Below are 20,386 nucleotides of genomic sequence, written 5' to 3'. Positions count from 1 at the left end.
GGGATTTGAAAAGTAGCTGTCTTAATTGGAGGCTCAGTTGATTTGGTTCACAACTAGGAGAATATGAATATCTATTTTTGTTCTGCTAGAAGAAAACGCATAGTAGAAATTATTTGTTGCATGATAGAAACATTGCAAAAGAGAGACATCCCCCAGTTAGTGGCTTACATATTAGAGACTACTATAACAGAAAAATTAACTACTGATCTAGCATTGTTGTAGAAATATCAGGAGAAATATTTATAAGTCTTGAAAGAAATATTTATAAGGCTTAGTTTGGCCAAGCTAAACCAACAAAGGATTACATTTAGCCTAATGTAGCAAATTTAGGAAATGGAAATATCTGAAATTATGGAGCACTTTGTTCTTTTTCTTCTAAAGGAAGAATAAAGTCAAGGATACCTGTATGTCATTGGGCACACTTTTGAAAACTTGAATTTATAAAATGCTTTGTACCAGGATTGATCACAGGCTTTGTTGTCCCTGGTAAGAAACTACCAGGTGTCTGAGCTTCTTGGTAGCCAAGAAAACTATTAGTCCCTGGACCTTCTCTGTTCTTCCCACCCTGCTCCTAAAGCAGAAACCAGCTGGTCCATGGGAAGCCTCTCTGAACTACCTCTTTCAGTCATTTGAGGGATCACAGATTCACAGATCATATGCCACGTAGTTTGCTGCTGGAGTTGGGTTTCCGCTTTTCTTGTTAAAATATTGATGAGATTCCAAACAGTGTTCCAAAAACAGCATCATTATAAACCAAAAATATTCACGTAAATGTTGTTTGTTTGTTTATCTATCAATCAATTTGTTTTTAATTATGGTAAAAAAAATGCATTCATGTAGGATTTTGAAATTCATTTTGCTAGGTTAGACTTCCCAGTTATCAAGAATCCATTTAGAATCATTCTTTGTATCTTATTTAATTGCTGTGTCTCCAAATTTATATGTGACCATGAGGAAGTCATTTAATATCATAACCTCAGTATCTATAAAATGAAGTTCATCTCTCAAGTCTTTTTTATAATTTGTGATGATTTTTAGTTGCGCACATATGTCAGCTTCAGTTTTGCTGGAAATGAGAATATTAGTGAAGTCCATATATCCCTTTGAAGCTATTAGCATGGTTTTAGATGATATATTCATAAATTGCTTTTCCTTCCAAACTAAATGGTCTGTTTAGGAAGACTTGTGTGGATGTAATTGATAATTTGAAGAGTAGGATATTTGTTCTTTACATGGCAGTCTTTATGTCATTGGTTACGAAGGCTATTTAGAGAGACATATTGGAGGCACAAACGATTCATGTCCTTAACATAATGGCTCAGGTCCTAGTAAGATGAGTGTTTTGGATGTCTTTCATCAGTTTTGTTTGTTTTATTAGGTGTCTTTATGACCTTGTGAATGAAAGTTCAAGGGAGTCCAGCAGCACCCCTGTCCTCAGCTACATGGCTGTCACAGACCCAAATGGAACCCAGAATTTCTCAGGCTGTGTCTGAACAGGGAGAAGGCAGCTGGCTTTTGTAGCCCCTTCTTTCAGCTCTACTAAGATATAACAGTTTTCTAAAGGCCCATTCATATTTCATCTTTTTCAAAAAATTCCTGAGGTCATCCTAATTGGAAGTGCCCTTTATGTCCTCTGAACCCTTATAGTACTTAATACCTCTTTTGTGGCATTTATATCTGTCACTCTGTAATTTGCTGTGTTCATGAGTTTCTTCTCTGTTAGACTATAAGCGCCTAAGTGCCTGGAACCAAGTGTGATTTCTCTTATTGTTTCCTACCCTATCAAGGCCGTCTTGGATTTGGTTAGTTTCTCCTTCTTCTGTGTTCTCAGAGCACATCTGCAGGTCGGCCTCTCCCTTTTATCTACTTAATTTCTGAAAGACACAGAGTATGGTTTGTTCCATTTTGTATTCCTAATTCTTCACATATAACCCCCTGACAAATAGCTGCTTATTTGATGTTTAGATGAATGGAAGAATGAGTAAAGCTATAGTTGGCCCAATAAAACCCTGGAATATCTACATTTATATGATTTTTGCTGCTATAGACACCTCCTGGAAGTATATGTATTACCCTCTAAAACATCAAATGTGTTGATGACACACAATAATCATTTATTTCAGACGTAATTTAAATGATGTTTCTTCCATCAGAGCCTAGGACAGGTGGTCTGGCAATGCAGAATACTGTAAAAAGTATGGCTGAATTCAAGTCCTTTTTCTCTGCTTCTTAGGAGTGGTTTGATGTTATGGAGGTCATTTCAGTACCCAAAGACAGTTTCTCATTTATAAAGTCAAAATAAAAACAAGATCTGACTGCCTGTGCCTTTCTTTCTCTCTTGGGGGAAAATCAAATGATACAGTGCATATACGAGTACTTAGAAAAACAACTTACCTTACAGAGGGAGTATACTATTACATGTTATGAAATAAGGTGACAGCCTATGGTTTTAACACTTGCATTTTTTTTGTAGTTATATAAAAAAGTAGTCCTACCTATAATTAGGACAGTTGGCTATTACCCAAATAGGGGCCTCAAGTTCTACCTGTTTTACCTGTTATACCCAAGTCCTGAAAAAAAGGATAGTAATGCCCAGTTAGTTGAACATAGTTTTCTTATTGCCACACTAGTTCTTTTTCTTGATGGAAAAAGAGATAGATGTAGGTAATGAATTTTAGGCCCAGAGCAAAACACAAAATTTTATTCATCACACACTTGCATATTTCAGTTTCTCCTCCTTCTTTCTTACCTCCCCCAATTAGTTTGATGCCTTTACCTGTGACACTTTCTTTTACAGGCTTCACGGTTGAATTTTCATATACTTGAAAGTTTTCTTAAATTTTGCCTTGTTTGCTACCCTCCACCACCACCTTTGTTATATTCCTTCTCTTGCCACACAGTTTATCTCTCTCAAACTACCTCTGGAGACAGAGGTGGGAATGAATGGCTAAAATTTTGGAGTGTGGCCTGTCTTTGAGAAAGAGGTCCTGGTGGTGGTTATTTCTTTTTTATTTTATTTTATTTTATTATTTTACTTTATTTAATGGTGACATTGGTTAACGAAATTCAATAAGTTTCAGCTGTACACTTTAACAGTAAGGCATATATATATTTACACTGTGTGTTCACCTCCCATAGTTAGTTTTCTTTCTGTCACCACATATTTGACCCCCTTTACCCCATCTTCCTCCCCTCTCTCTCCACCCCCTACCCTCTAGTAACCAATAGTCTACTGTCCGTGCCCATGTGGCACAATTGGTTAGCATGCAGTACTTATATGGTGGTGGTTATTTCTGAGTACTCCCTGCTTAGCCATGATAATGACTTTTATATTCTACTAAGTATATCTTTACAGCACCATACATACCAAACCTTGTGTTATTTATAAGCTTCAAGGAATAAGTCCCCATAGGCTTATTTTAGATTCCTAGAAAGTCAATCTGGCAAAATTTGTTTCCAAAAAAAAAGGAGGCCTTTAAGAAAAGAGGTGTTACATTATTCATACTGATTTGTGAGCAGCAAAATCTTTAGAGCCTTCTCTAAAATGAGACATTTGTGTTTGGATTCATGGCTTGATTTTATGGTTGACTATTAGGTTGATTCTTAGAAAATAATAATACAGTAGCTTAAAAGATACAAGTTTGTGGTTTAAGGGGGTATGGTATGTAGAAAGAGTCAAGTGGATCATGAACCAGGGGCTTTTGCATTGTTAAGGGACAGAAGTCCCACTTAAATTGGCCTGAGGGGAAAAAAGTTCACTGAATCATGCATTGGGAAGTTCAAGGGATATTTGACTTGAGGCTCAGCTGATTTTAGTAGTTAAACGATGTCATGGAAACCTTCTCATCTTCCCATCCCCCTTGCCCCATCTCTCAGTTCTGCTTTTGTCTATGCTGGCTTCATTCTTGGGCAGTTTACAACATGTGGTGGAAAAAGCAGCTACTGTAAATTCCAGGTGTATGTGGCCCTTTATCTCATGATTGTAGGAAAAGGAGAGCAGCCCTCTCATCTGCATTATCCATCCATATAAAGACCTCTGGTCTCTGTGTAGTGTACCCATCCCTAGATCAGTTGCTCTGTCCAGGGGATAGAGTGCCTTGATTAGCCAGGCTAATGCCATGTGTCCACCTTTAAGGACGGAGAGGCAGGACCACTTGGTTGACTACCCCATCAGAATTACACAGAGGAGATAAAGTAGTTCCCAAAGGTGTGTAAGGTAGACAAATAGGTAAGAGACATGTCCACTAGAGGTGATCAGAGGTCCCAAAGACAGATAAGTATACTTTCAAATTTTACTCTTTGTGTTTATGTGTGTCAATGTGCATGTGTATGCACACTTCTTTGGTGCATTTTGGTTGTATGTGACTTTAAACTACAGTTCTTAGGCTGAGCCCCATGAACTGCAGAGGGTCTGGGAACTGCCTGAAATCTATTCCCACTCACTTTCCGCCTGTCTCCCACAGAGCAAGATAGAGTCTGGAACACTGAGATGGTTTGAGAAGCCAGGGGCTCAAGTGCCTGTGAACTAGCTCTGTGAGAGCAAGGTCCACGACCGTTTTCTTCATCCTTGTACCCGAACACTGAACAGGGGAGTGGGCACTAGGTCCATGAGTGAATGGGTGAATAAAAGTGTATAAATTGTCACACACACAGAATTGTGGATTTGGGATTTGTGTGTTTGTGTTTGAGGAGGGGTTGATTCTTGGCTGCCTTAAGTTGTACCTATGAGGAAAAAGCAGTGTGTTCACGCGTGCATGCATGCGTGCATGTGCGTGTGTAGCTTCATTATCTGTGGACATCTCTGTCCTGGTTGCTTTTCCAGTATGAGCAGGTATAGTTGTGAACCAGCATGTTTTTCCACAAAGGGCCTGGCTTTTACCTTTCATGTGCCACCACCCAGCGAGGTAGGCGGTGTTGGTAAGAGGAGTAACCATGAAGGAGCCAGTAGCCAGGTTAGCAAGCACATTTGTCACAGCTCTATTTACTGCTGATGAATAGGAGAGAGACCTAACAAAAACAGATGTCCTGGTTGATTATTTTCATGTGGAATGGAAAGTGGTACCTGTAAGGTAAATGAAAATTTTAGGGGTTAAAAAAAGAGAGATGGGGCACAGGGGAAAGGTGAGGGTGTATACATAGAAATCATAAGTAAGAATTAAGCACTTTTTGATCATGTCTTCAAGTAGTAGATTGAATGCTCCCTTGAAATGGCTTAACTTTCTTGATTTTGTTATTTTGAGGTCTCTTTTAGTGTTATGCCACTTCTTATTTTGGTATTAGTTTTCTTGTTTTTCTTTGAAAAATAGTTACCAACATTTGCCTTCATCTTTTGTGTTCAGCTGTTATGCTTCCATTTGATGCCCTTTTGTAATTTCTACTTTCCATTACTATATTTGCTTGCTTATTTAAGATTGGGTCAGAAGCCGTGAATGTAACAGGATACACTCTACTACTATTTCAATAGCTTTAGAATCTGGCTTGAGAAGCAAGACTTTGATATTTATACTAGGACGTAACAAAAAATTCCTTAATTAAACACTTCTAGTCTTTTATATAATGTTCCTGGAGCTGCCACCTAGAGAGTGGATGTTCTGAAGACAAAGATAGCAATATTTACAGCTGTAGCAAAAAAACAAAAACAAAAACAAAAACAAAAATCCTTGGGATTTAAGGAGATTCTGAATTGTATTATTTGGGGGAAAGTGAGCAGCTATGCATTCTGTTGCTATGGTGATGAGATGGAATTGGGTATTGTCTTTAGCAAATGGTTTGGTATCCTTTCTTTTTTCTCCCCTCCATCCCAACCCCATTCTAAATTATAAGCTTAAAAGAAAAAAGTCACTGCTCATATTGTTGCTTTACAGTTGAACAGATTGTTTTCATTTTAAGATCTAGCAATTGTAGGGTTGGGTGTGGTGACATGGAAAAGTGAAGAAGTGAAAGCATTCTATGAAGCAAAGTCAAATCAGATATTCACTGACAGTGGACTGTGTTCCCCGGAGGACAAAATGAGACATTTAAGGACCATTGCTTATCTCTTTGATTAATCAAGATAACAAATGGATATAAAGCACATTGAAAGTACCTGAGGTGTTGAAGAGGCTTGATAAACAAAAGTTATTTAATTTTTTAAAAGACTAGTTTACAAACAAATATTGCTAAATCTCTCTAAACTTTCAGAAACAGCTTGATAATCAAGGCAAAAAAAAAAAAAATGTAGTCTAAGCCCATGTTAAAAAAATTTAGAAGAGAATAAAATGCAAATAAGTTACCTTTCTTCTTCAATTTCCATTTTATTCCCTAGAAGAAAGCTACTCCTAATCCTAATAAAATGCAAATAAGTTCCCTTCCTTCTTCAGTCTCCATTTTATTCCCTAGAAGAAGGCTACTCCTAATGGATTTTTGTATCTATTTTGTCACATGATAGACAATTTCTTTGCATATTTAAATAAGTATCCTCTTCACATTTATGATATGCCATGTTTATTATACAACATGGACTTTTTATCTAATATACTTTAGACCTCTTAACATCAGAAAAGAGCCCTGTTCTTTTTAATGGCTGTGTAGTATTTCATTATACAGAGGTGCCTAAGTCATTTAACCAGTCCTATATTGATAGCTTCCCACGTTTAGCCACTTGATGACTTTTGACGGTTTAACAATATTCCTGGGACTATGAAGTCCACATATTAACTTCTAACTACTGTAGGCTTGGTAATTGAGTTCAAATAACAATTAAAACAGCTCGTTATCACATTGTGAACAAATTTTGCAAGAGAAGCAGTTTCTTTCGTGTCTAGTCTTCTCGAATTGCTCAATAGAGCGATTACTGCTCTCACTTAATTATATAGAAAATTACAGAGTTGGGTGGAGTGGGCATAGTGGGCAGTATCAGCTTCCTTCACACTTCCCTTTTGCTGACTATGGAATGACTTTTTATTTTTTTGGCCCATGTTTAAATCGAGAGTGTGATAATCTATGTATAGTAATTAAAATTCAGTACGGATCATTCTTCACTACTCGGCTCCTGACATTTCAGAATTGTTTGTAAGCTATATGAGTAACTTCCCAAAGGTATTTATCACATAGAGAGAAATCTCCAGTGATTAAACACACTCTTTATAGTAGCTGCCGGTAATTTTTATTTTGGTTGATGATTAGCTTTGTTTAATGAAAAGAAATGATATATATTCGCTAATTTACCTGCTTAACATACATATTCTCTTGCCTTTGGCGATGCCTGCTGTCTTTTAAAATTTCCTCTGTTCCTTCCCCATCCTCAAGATTTATGCATTGCTTTTATTACATACAGGCTAAGTAGTTTTGAAGTGCATATTAAAAAGGAAAACACTTTTCCTGAGAGCACATGCCTGGACTTTGTACTTCTTCAAGACTCTGCCTTTGTATGACTTCTTAACTCCCAGAAATGGCATCATTATCCAGTTCTTCCTAGGCCATCTGGGATTTCTGAAAGTGGCTTGGAATGCAATTACCAAAGGAGCTTAGTGACTCTGCTGGTATCAGAACAAGTTCCTGCTGTCTTCGATACTTCCCCAAAGCTTGATAGGCGTGTCCAGTTGACTGATGCTGGACCATTTGTTCAGACCTGGTCATCATTGTCCTATGAGCTGTGTGTAGTTATGTTCTAGTATCTTATAATGATCCCAGAAAAGACCATTTTACTTTTCCTTTTTGAATGAGCATTTGCTTTCAAAGTAATGGTAAATTTATTTCATCGCAATTGATATCAGTATACTGGTAATCATTTTGCAGTTTTCAGAATTGATTTCCTTTCTAGCTATTTGTAGTGAATGTTTAGTGATATTCAAAGGAAATTGAGTTTCAATTACATAAACTTTTGAGAAGTGTGGCCAGGAAATAATTAGAATCCTACAGAACTATTGTCAGCATTCAAACCTCAATTTTACAAAATTGGTTGATAAAATCTTAACCTAGTCCTGGAAAGACCATCCCTTGCCTCTTATAAATTCATATGATCACCATGTTTTCATTTAGTTCTATAAGCAGTGTGATGACTTTTTTTATTGATTGACAAGGAGGACCCCTAACATTTCACCTTTTAAAAATAAAACCTCGAGAGCCTGTACGTAAGAGAAAATTGCTGGAAACCAACTTTAAAGTTTTTGTAGCCAAACAATCAGTACTCAAGTAAATATGGCTTATGCATACTTTTTTAAAAAGTACCTAAAAGTAAGGAAGAATTTTGAAAATTGTACTGAATCCACTTTTATAAAAATACAATATTAAAATATATTTGATTGCATCTTAAAAACATACCAAGTACTAATTTTCATTCATGTATGAGCATCCTTAAGTCTCCTGTTATGGGCTATATCTGTGATGCTTTTATGATTTTTAATCCGCAATAGAAGTATAATTGAAACAGAGCCAGGGGGGAAAAAAAGGAAAATATAATAGAACTTCCCAACTTCTCCTCTAACTGGCCCTGTGACCATTTGAAGAACTTTCAACATAATGGCTTTCGTAAACTGGAAGTTCTCCAGTAATTGCCTCTTGGGGCATGTAGAATTTAAAACAAAAGAAAACGTTTTTTAAAAGTTTGTCCTGTTGTTATCCCTATAGCTGGTGCCTGCAGCCTTGGGAGTACTTTTCTGTGTTCATCAAGATTGCATCTAGCATTACATTCAAGTGTTTAGATTTGTTGGCTGACATAAAACAACTTTTAAATGGGTCGTTTGAGTAGATCTACAAATCAATATAATATTGACAATGAAGCTGGATGCATTTTGGGGCATGGGGTTTCAAGTGTGCACAAAGTAATTTTAAATACAAGGATCAATAAAATGGCTAATGAGTTTTCAGGTATATCCTTACAGTTTTTATGGAGTTTTTGAGGAGGCTTGCAAACTTTCTCCTTTCAATAGAATACTGACATTTGCATGATGCACTTACGAGCATTCATTATCCATGTGAAACTATTCTTATAGGCTCCAAAATCTTAGACGCACATGGAAATAATAGCCGCCATTTATTGAGCATCTTCCATGTGCCAAGCATTTGGCTAAATACTTTAGCAGCTTTATAGTTACTATTTCCAATTCCTGGTAGATGTCTATGCACTCACATATATAGGAGTATGTGTGTGTGGAGTAGATACAAATATAGTCTTGTTTTAGTTTTAACGTAAATGGTGATACATATATATTGATAGGCAACTTGATTTCTTTCTTTTTTTCCCCTATGAATATGTTAGATCTTTTCATGTCAGTATCCATGGATCTAGCACATTCTTTGAACCTGGGCATAGAATTCTGTTCTCATACTTGTCTGCACATTGGAATCACCTGTGAAGTTTGGAAAAATTCTCATGCTTAGGCCCCAGTAGCAGAGATTCTAATATAACTGGCATGGAGGAAAGTCTGAGCATTGGGATATGAGAACTAGTATTTCATACTATTGGTGCAGCAACATTTATTGAACCGTTCCTTTATTGAAGGATACTTAGGTGATTCTCTATTACAAATAATCTTGTTTTTTGTTTGTTTGTTTTTTCTATTACAGTGCTGTAGTGAACATCCTTATTAATATATCTTTGTGCCCATGTGTGAGTATACCTGTAGGTTAATCCCTAGATATGGAATCTAGGAGTTCTTATCTGTGGCTAGTATATTAAAGATAACAATAGCTACTTCTAAATTGCCCCTACTGAGGTGATACAATTGACTTTCCCATCTACAAGTTATTAGATTGCACACTGTGGTGCTGAGGGCTGGCCCCCTTGACCCTCTCCCACAGTTAAAAAAAAAAAGTTTGTTCTAATTTTGGAAGGTTGTATATCTAAGTGCTTATGGAGGTTCCCAACATGAAGGGAGACTGGGGAAATACCAAGTCAAAGCTTTATTTCTCTAGATCTTTTTAGTGCTGTGTCTTTGGAAATTAGTTTTATAGGCTGGCATGACAAAGTGATGCCTTCACTTCTAATCATTAGTGGGTATGTGCGTCTCTCACGAAGGGGTGAGGCAGTTCTGACTGAAGTGCAACAACTACTAGAGCCACACAACACCTGAAACAGGTGGAGGCCGGAATGCCTCTTTACTGCCTTATTTCTACACCAGAACTTGCATTCAGCTGAAGCTTTTACTACCATCCTTCCACAACCCGCTCTTGAAGATTTTGTTAAATTTGTAGGTAGACTTTTTATGAAGGGCAGAGTGCTTCTTTCGAAGGGAGTTTCAGTTTTCATAATGCGACTCCCCATCATCCGTCCTTATTGTTTTCTGGGTGGCTTCTCCCTGACTCGTCATGAGCAGGACTCATTAGGGAACAGCTCGAGCATAGGTGTGGTGCTGGCCTTGCCCAAAATGAGCCCCTTCGAGCAGCAGGCTTTGTGGAGAGACTCAGGATGTTGTAAACAACTCACCACACTGTAATTTTAAACCCAGGGCTCACCATGCATTTAACTTTCCATAAACAAGTTTTTTACATTAGTAATGGCAAATGGTGGCTGTGACTACATGTATTCAGAATGATCTTTCTGAGGCGAAAGTGTGAAAGCTAGAGGCCCTGGGTGCTTGCAGTAGGTTTTCTATCTTGGTGACCAATTTGCACTTACTTTCCTGTGCAGACAAGATGCCTTCAGATGTGGAAACAGACTAATCAGTAGTTGGGATCAGTGACTGAGGACAACGTGAAGAGGGATAGGGTCAATGCAGCAAATATCAGCATCCTTGCAGTGACTAAGCTGGGTGTGCTATGTGTTAGTTTTCATATAAGTGGTTGGATTGAAATACTAAACCTGTTGAATGCTTCACAATGTACAAGAAAGCTGAGATTTTTTTAATGCCTTTTGCCACACTGCCCCCAAACACCTCAGAGAATTTCCCACAGTTTACAGATAAGCTCACTAACCTGCAGAGCCCTTGATTTAGTGATGACAACTGCCCTGTAAAGATTAAACCATCTTTATTCCAGGAATTTGTTCTGCTGATACACACAGGAATGTCAGAGAAAGGAATTTGGTTAACATATTTCCACCTAACAGTAGTTATCAAATATAAATCCTCCCTCCAACTTTTTAATGTCGCTCTCACTTCCCTTTGTGATGCCAACTTAAAATCCATCAGTTATAGAGGACTTTAGGATGCTGAAGTCTTTTCTAAGTTACTCGATACTCCATGGAAGAAGTGGGTGAGCTGGTGTTGGAACCATGGCTGCCTGCATCATATTGTGTGTCCGTTCGTCAGTTTTTCCCTAACCGAAGAGCACGCGCATTGCCTGTGAGAAAGATGGAGGACTCTTGACTATTACCGGAGTGAGGCTAATTTCAATCAAGAACTTTTGTTCTACATGGTGTCTCATTTTTTGCTGTTGCAATTGTATTAAAGTGATCTTGGCATAAAAGTAATGAGAAGAACATGAAAAGAGGAAGGTATTAGTGAGTTTTAAAATTTGCTTTCAGAAAACATGAACATATAAAGCCCTCTAGGCAAGCTTTAATATCTTTATTTTCAGTCCAGATATCTGGAGTTTCCCTAGGATGCCAATAGACATTATTTTTCATAGAGGCCTGCGTAGAAATAAAAATTATATCTACTTGGCAATAAAATGCCTTGGTGATAAAATGTAGTAATAATATTTAAGAAGGAATAAGATTGAGCAGTATCTGGTTTGGAGGCTGTGAGGGTCGGTGGCAGTAATCCCTTTTCTAGAGGACCATGTCTTCTAGTCTCCCTGGGGAGAGGGACTGATTGTAAGGATGGCATCTGAATCCTTGGTCCAGAGTACCTCTAGTTTATCTTTCCTAATTCCTGCTAAACTTTGCCTAAAGGTCTAGAAAACATAGTTGTTCAAACTAAGTATATAAATGTTCAACCTCTTCTCTCTCAGGATTTGCCAAAATTATTTCAGTTGTGAGAAGTTTCCCCAAAATGCCTAATGATATATTTCTTTTTAGGTAATGTCTTTTAATATCATTTGCATTTTCTGTATGGATGGTACCAAAAGGTTTTCTGCTTCTTGGGGAGGGTCTAAAACCTAAAATGCCTACAGTGCAATGGTTGTGGTGGGGAGACATTTTAAGAGGCACCACATTTACCTGTAGTGGTGAAGATTCTGACTTTAGGGGTTATTTTAGTGGGATCAGCAGAGGACTGGAGCATATAGGGTACAGGTGATTACTGGTGTCTTGCAATATACAAGTATTCTCTTCTGGTGACTGTGATGTCTTACTCTCATATCCTTTCTGAAAGACCTGCTAAGTGATTCAAGAAAGTTGCATTCTTCCCCCCTTTCTTTCTTTCTTTCTTTCTATCTATCTGTCTGTCTGTCTGTCTGTCTGTCTGTCTATCTATCTATCTATCTATCTATCATCTATCTATCTATCTATCTATCTCTATCTATCTATCTATCTATCTATCTATCTATCTATCTATCTATCTATCTATCTATCTATCTATCTATCTATCTATCTATCTATCTATCTATCTATCTGTCTGTCTATCTAGCTATATCATCTATATAACTTTTATTTCTTTTTCTTTTTCTTATCTTTTTTCTTTTTTCCTTTTTTTTTCTTTCTTCCCTCTCTCCCTCCTCTCTGGTAACCACTAGTCCATTGAAAAGTTGCACTCTTTTTAATATTTGTATTTAAAATTTTTTTCATAAGCTTGTTAAAGAACAAAACTTGGCCTCTTGGAAGAGTGAGAGCTTTGATGTGACTGACGTAGCTAGCCACTGAGTCCTAGCTTCCTTTGTTTGTACTAACGCGTCCCTCCCTTTAAATTTGTCTTTTTTGTACAATGAGTGGATCCGTTAGAGGCAGCGAAGATAGGAACCCAAAAGGGGAATATGATCTGCATTTCTTTCAGCTTCAGCTTAAATTTGTTTATTGACTTAACTCACAAACTAGCAACAGGTCAGCAGGCCCAAGGGCACAGGCTCTCTGGCCAGGCTGTGCTTTCTTTGGTGGGGAGCTCCAATGACACTTTTGGTTTGGCTCTTCTCCCAGATGATTGAGACGAGATGTCCTGGCTTCCAGACTGGTTTCTGTCACGTGAACAGCACAAACTTTCTAACTAGAGAGCTGTGTTATTGGCTTTAGGGATTTATGCCCTAAACCCGTGGTTAAAGTATTGAGTCATGACAGCACAGTGGTTGCCAGCTTCTTAGGGTGAAACCTGGAGGTTCCCTTCTTTGCTCTTGACATGAGGGTGAGGGTGTTTTCTGGCAGGAGTGTATGACTTGGGCTTGGAGGATTACTGTTAATTATGTGCTGGTTGAGGCTTGGTCTGGCTCGAGGATGCACGTGGACTTCACTTGGGCTCCTTCCTCCCTTATCTAGGGAGGAAGTGGGAAAGGAAGGGGACTGATTCTGGCTTCCGCTTTGCACACCCCCGCCAACGCTGATGCAGGGCAGACGCAGAGAAGGGAGTGTGCTTTGCTTTCGTTGCTCTGCTTTAGGCCATGGGGCAAAATGTTTGCAGGGTGCCAGTGGGATTTTTTGAATGCTTGGGTTTTGGTTTCCCCTTTGATGATGGAGTGTCTACATCATTTTCCTCCTGCAACAGAAAAGTCACCGGACTGAGAGGACTGAGTGCTGGGTGAATTTCCAGGAGCCACTGCAAGAAGTGCCGTATTAGAACATCCTTTGGGGACCAAGTGTGTGGAGAGGGCTGTCCGTCCACTGGACACACTTACTGAGAAACGCCCTTTCCGTTTCCTAATGGCCAGGATGTTGAAACTTGTGGGGAAAACACATCCCCTTTCAAATGTTTCTCCTACAACCTTTAAACTGTATCCCATGATTTTTTTAAAGCTCCAAATAGTATTTGGCATCTGGTGTACTTGGGAAGTGAAACCAGACATGAGGAATGTGCAAGCAGAGAGAGATGGCCAAGGAAAGAAGCAAAGCAATTTTTTTCTTTCGCATTCTTCTTGATAAGAGAATTTGGGTTAACGTTATCGTGTTGTTGAAACCCAAATTGCATGTCCGGGCCCTTTGGAAAAATGCAAAATGTGAAAATGTGGGATAAACTGCAGCTCTGAAGACAATAGGTATGGCAGTTAGAATTAAGGGTTCCCCGAACCATTATAGTTGCTCGAATGGCGTAAATTTTCTTTCACGTCCCACTTTTTATGTCTGTGACATTGTTTCAGTAACTCTAGAGACCATTTTTAATAAAGAAACAATGACAGTATTTTAGTGTTGAAATTATAATTGGAGAATTAAATGTGAAATACTGTCTCTCTTGATTAAAGTAATCGAAGTGAGGCATGACCTCTCTGGCTCCTCCTGTACTTCTGCAAGTATATGCAGAAATGCAGTTGTTGAACTAAGATGGGAGCTGGGGAGAACTCACTCTCTCTCCTCTCCCTTTCTTCAGCATCTAAGTTGTTTCCCCTGTAACCACTATGGTAAGAGGAACTTTGGTAACTTAGCCAGTCAGCGTATCCATCTGTCTGAACAGCTATCTTATAAACGTGTGGCAGAAGTCCCTGATGAACCAATTTAAATGATGTATGTATCAGTGCAAATCTATCTTATCAACACAGCCTTTAAGTTTCCCCCCATATATTTAGTACTGATCGTGTGCTGCTTTGTGGAAAACAGACTGTACATAGCACATATGTATTGTGACTTGGCATTCTCAAAGGGAAATGTTAAGGAGGGTTTCCTTGTGGACTATATGAGTTGTTCTTCAATGTTTTTTATTATCGTGATCATTGTCATCTACATTCCTTAAAATTTGGCCCTCGTTTTTTGACTGTTACCACATTGAGAGTCTTGTTTGTTTTGTTAGACAGTACAAATGACTCTGACTTCGAGCTAGGCCACAGATGGATTAAATTTCTTATTCTTTGCTAAGCAAAATGCACCTGCTCCAGAATCTTAAGTAGCTTTTTAATTGCTTCCTTGTGCATGACATAGCAATAGTCATCTGTAATGCTATAGATGGATTGCATTTTGGATGTCCCAGAAGTGACTTTTCCCCCTCTGCAACCATGCCAGAAGCTGAGATTAGGAGATGTGTTCTGGTTGAGGGCCCAGCTGTCATGGTGGAATTAGTCCTTTCTCTCAGTCCTATCTGATTAAAAAGAGACCAGGAGTGGAAACATAGGCCCCTGGGTTTAGTCACTGTATTCTCTCTTCACGGGACAGAAGGACCAACTTCACTGCTCCCTAAGTGTTCGCACGAGGCTGCAATCTCTCTAGTGTGTGGATCTTCTGCTGTTTCTCTAGCACCTAACACTGTGCCTTGTCTGGCCTACTGACTGAAGAGGCTGAGCTATGGTAGCTGACTAAGTGAGTATGCCTTGGGCAAAATGTTCACTGAATGTAAGGACTCATGAAATGTCTCAGAGATTCTACCAGTGGGTCTGTTTCCACAGAAGCTTACTTGAGGATGGGTGGAAAAACCAAGCACCAGTTAGTTCTGCCAAAAAGAAATTCCTGGTTGGTGGGAAGCTGCAAATACCCTGAGGATGAAGTCTATTTGTGAAGCTACTGTCAGCATCGAAAATCTTGACAAGTGACTAAAGAGCACTTGGCGATCTGATCAGCTTCAAATATTTTGGCAGTTGTGAAAAACAGATCTACAGGCAACTGTGGGAAGAACACCCAGTCACACAGCCCTGAAGTTCAGAGATGAGATCATCTGTTCATTTAGGCATTTATGTCTTCACATTCAGCAAACATTTATTGAGAATATATGGTGTGCCAGGGACTGAACGAAACTTGGTCCCTGTCTTGAGGATCTCATAGTTGGGGAAACAGGCATGAATTTAAGCAAACACTCAACTATGTATATGGTGCTAGGAGTATGGAAAGAAATGTGTGACCATCTCTAGGGAAACTTAAAGATTTATAAAATCATCAGTATTCGTGTGGGTCTTGAATGGTGAATGGAAGATGGTCAGGTAAAGAAGTAATAGAGCATCCTAAGCTGAGGGGACTGCAGAGGTGTGAGCTCAGAAATGTGGTTCCTTTCAAGATCTACTGATTTCATGTGCATGTGTTGGGAGGTGGGGAGTGGGCAGCATGTGGATACACAGTGCTCAGGATGTTGGGAAACAAGGGTGGAAAATATAGTAGGTAAGGGCCAGGCCATGGAGGGTCCTGTGGTCCAGGCTGGAAAGTTGAACTGTATCCAGGAGACGCTGCAGAGCTGAGTGACACAATCAGATTTATGATGTGCTGAGAATAATTCCCAGACTCCTCACTCCGGTGTATGAGGCCCTGGGGTCTGGACCCCTGCCCTCTTCAGCCTCCTCTCTTAACACTTCCTTTACTCACTGCTCCAGCCTCACTGGTCTTCCTTTTCTGGCTCAAACATGCCAAATTCTCCACCTGCTTCAGGCTTCTGTACACACTCCTCTGCCTGGAATCCTCTTCCCTGATCCTTTGCAGGGCTGGTCCATTTCTCCATTAGGTCTCAGTTCAAGCACCCCTCTCCGGAGAGGCCTTGCCTGATCAAACTATCTGACGTTCCCACCACCATTATCACCGTTTTCTTTTGCTTTCCTCTTGCGTCCCTTGTAACACTAACCAAAATCGATACTTTAGTTTACTTGATTTTTTCCCTTCTTTCTCCAAAGCAAATAAGCTCTCTGAAGTTACATGGTTTCATTTTCTTCCCTCTTTCCTACTGTGCCTAGGCACAGTGTTTGACATATAATTGGTATTTGGTAAACATTTGACTCAAATGGATGAACTAGGGCAGCTTTGTCAACTGCATGGACACACCACCTGTTTTTGTATGGTCCATGAGCTAAGAATGGTTTTCACATTTTTAAATGGTACAGCAAATCAAAAAAAGAACAATATTTTATGACATGACATTATATGAAATTCATATTTCAGTGTCCAAAAATAAAGTTTTATTGGCACACAGGCATGCCCATATTCTCAGATGTCTGTGGCTGCTTTCATGATGAAATGGTAGGGTTCAGTAATTGTGATAGAGGCCCATAAAGCCTAAAATATTTACTATCTGGCCTTTTACAGAAAAGGTTTGCCAACCCCTCGCTGGGAAATCAGTAGTCAGGGAGAAGTCTTAAGAAGTTGTTGTAGTCATTCAGATAGGAGATGAGTATAGGCTGGACTAAGGTTGTGACCTTGAGGTTGGAGAGGGTGGGAACTGAATTCCAGCCAGATTAAGCAAGCAGGTTTCCTGAACTCTGCCAAGCTTCCATGCCCCACTCCCAACCAATTAAACTTTTCTGAGTCTTCACCAGAATATCAAATCTCTCTCAAATTTTTCTCTTCCTAATTGCCCTGCTCTCTCCCAAATGTCTACTTAAGTGTCATCTGTGAATTGGGGATGATGGAATGATGTGATGGGTGTGATGTGCTTACTAAAATCATATACACAGCCAGTTCCTGGGATCCCTTGTTAGTGAAGTGCTAGAACCATTGAGGAGAACTGGCCAGAAGTGTCAACTGCCACTGAGGAGTCGAGTGGAGTGGATGATTACTCTTGCTTCCTGTTTTGGTCTATAGCTAGGAGACTAGGCTCTGAACAGTCAAGTTCCGAATACGTGTATTAAAAATGGTTGCTTGTTGGAAATCTCAAAGCTTTGTCATCACCTACAGTTTAAGGATTGGTTTATAGAAGACCTTATATTTGGGGTTCCACAGAGGAACCTGCGTCAAACTTGGTCTTTGGGCTTTAAACACAAATCACTTGTCAAAGGCAATATTTTATATTTATTAAAATTATTTCAATTAGTTTCCTAAATGTAATAGACCTTGTATCTTATTACCCATCTTAGAAACTAGCCAAGACCCTCATATTCTTTGGTTTATAGAACCGCTGGCATTTTTTTTAAGACTGAAATGCTTTGGATTGAGACCTTAGCATTTCCTCCGTACTCTTCCGCAATACAGTCAGAATGTAATATAACTTAGATTTAAGTGAAGTAACTTGGAAAATGAAACAAATTAAGTAATTGCTCTCTCCGTTCACTTCCCAGATACTTTGGTTATACTCTATATGTGCGAGGCAGTAATCAGCACATGCTGTGGGCACTTTTCCTCAAGGAGTTGACTCTTCAGTGGGGGGAAGACCCAGACCACAAATTCCTCTAATTGTTGGCTGTGCATCATGGGGTCACAATGTGCTAAGAGGGCCCAGACTACATTCAATTGAGTAGGTTAGTACATTTGTCCCATGTACTATCATGTGCTAGGGACACAGAGAACAATATAGGCAAGGCCCCTCCCCCATGAAATAATAAAATAAGATAAATTAAATAGTGGTAGGTGCTGTGGAGAAAATCACACAAGGTAAGGGGATAGAGAGTGTCTGATGCATTCAAAGAGGACTACTGCAGATAGGTAGCTGCAGATGGCCTCTCTGAGACAATAAAGTTCATGTTGAGGTCATAATGATGAGGAAGACACAGCTGTGCACAAATGAGAACCAGAACATGCCAGTCAAGGCCAGAGCTGATGCAATGACCCTGGGGTAGGAGTCTACATGGCCAGAGTAGTTGAAGTGCAGTGACTCATACGAAGAATGCTCCGTGGTGAGGAGGCAAAGCAGGCAGGGGCCACATCGTGGAGGCCCTTGGAGGCTGTTGGATGCCCTTTGCATATTCTTATAATTTCAGTGAGCCACAGGAGGTTTGATACATAAAAATTTAACATCCAAAATGGATAAAAGCAGAGCTGTGAAATTGAAGCTGGAGTGAGAAGCTCAAATCAGTACCTACTGAAAATCTCTGATCTTTCCCCCATCTCTCATCTAATAGTTTGGGGTATCTTATACCTTAGGTAAGTCTAGTCTAAAGACAACAGAGCCAGGGACTTCTCACCTTCATCCTATCCCATTCACAGACATTAGAAAGTTCTTCCTTACGTCTCCTTATAGCTTCCACCCATTGGTTTTAATTCAGCAGATGCCACCACTCTGTTGCTGTTTATTTGTAGCAGCCCTGAAATCAGTTCAAGGACAGTGCAGGTTTCTAAATGCCCATTAGACCTTCTCTTCCTTTTTAGAAAGTGCCTGTAGTATTGTTAGCCCTGTCTCTCAGGACATGCTGGGATCTCAGGATAGTGACATTAATTGCACTGTCTGGTGATCTGCAGTCTACTCTCTGTGAGGGTGCTCAGCATTCATTGTAGCTTCTTCAGCAAGGTCACCTGCTACAGCTCTAAAAAGTGAGAGCTGTCCAGGCCCAACCACATCTGCTCGCTTGCTCACTAGTGTGCGTGGCTCTGTCTCTCTGTCTCTCTGTCTCTCTCTCTCTCAGACAGGCTTTTAAATGTGACTCCCAGGCTCTTGTGGGATAAATCCAGAGTCCTCGACCTGGGCTGCAGCTTCTCCATACTAGTGTTCCTCTCGAGGCTGACTCTTCACACCTTTGTTCCTGTCATCTTTCCTTCACAGATGCATTTCTCCTCTGCCCTTACAACTCATGAAGGGCCAATTCTCATCCCACCTTTCTTTCCCAACTCTGTCTCTTGTTAAAAATTGAAAATCTACAAAAGTTTTACATGAATATGCTCTCATTATGCATGTATAAAAAAATGAAAAGAATGTTTCCTTTCTTGCCTTTTCCCAGTCCCCTTTCTCTCTGAGTTAGGAGTTTGCTTTGTATCTTTCTAGGCCTTTTAGCTATGCATTTAGATGTAAATTTAGTTTGGTTTTTTTTTTTTGTATGAAATTATTCTTAAAACACATTATGGCATCATGTAATACACATTATTCTTTGACTTGCTTTTTTCACTTGACAGTATAACTTGGAAATTTTCCAAGCCAATACATATAGTTGTAACTTAAAAAAAAAAATGGTTCAATCATAAAAAATGTATTATTATGGTAAAAATTCAGACTCAAAGGGTATAAAGTGAAAAGGAATAATTCTCTACTTCCCTAAATTTATTTGGGAGGTTATTGCTATTAATACTTTCTTACATTCATAGATGCTTTAAAACATGTAATCTTGTAGTATATAGTATAGATATCATAATATCTTGAACATTTTTCCATATCTATAACACAGATGCCTCTTCATTTTAATGAGTGCTTAGTATTCTATTATGTGAATATGCTATAATTTATTTAACTGTCTCCCTATTAGTGCATTCATTTGATCTTTTCTCTTTGAAAATCTCTGGCCTTTCTAGCTCATGTTAAGTTGTTCTTCCTTTGTTTAAGTTATTCAACATATTAACTGAGTGTCTCCTATCTTTCTGGCACTAGGACCCCCAAGATGCTTAATACATAGTGCCTTCCCTGCCCCCCCCCCGACCCCCCACCCATTTTGAGTTGTCACAGTCTAACAGGAAGACACACTCCTAAAGAACTTAGAATGTGACATGAGCTGGAATGGGTCGATATGCTTTAGCATATGTATTATTCTACTTGGGGAAGATAAAGAAGGGGAAATTAGAACTAAA

The 20,386-nt window shown here is 39.2% G+C and overlaps 1 protein-coding gene across 4 annotated transcripts in view; it reads left to right on the top strand.

Annotated features, from left to right (window-relative positions):
• DAAM1 (dishevelled associated activator of morphogenesis 1) overlaps nt 1–20,386 on the top strand; it is a 152,671-nt gene that overhangs the window by 38,002 nt on the left and 94,283 nt on the right. The gene's annotated exons all lie outside the window — the stretch shown is intronic.

This window comes from Pteropus alecto, unplaced genomic scaffold, assembly GCF_000325575.1.
Source record: "Pteropus alecto unplaced genomic scaffold, ASM32557v1 scaffold86, whole genome shotgun sequence".
NCBI classification, from domain to species: domain Eukaryota; kingdom Metazoa; phylum Chordata; class Mammalia; order Chiroptera; family Pteropodidae; genus Pteropus; species Pteropus alecto.
This window is presented reverse-complemented; position numbering and strand designations above follow the sequence as displayed.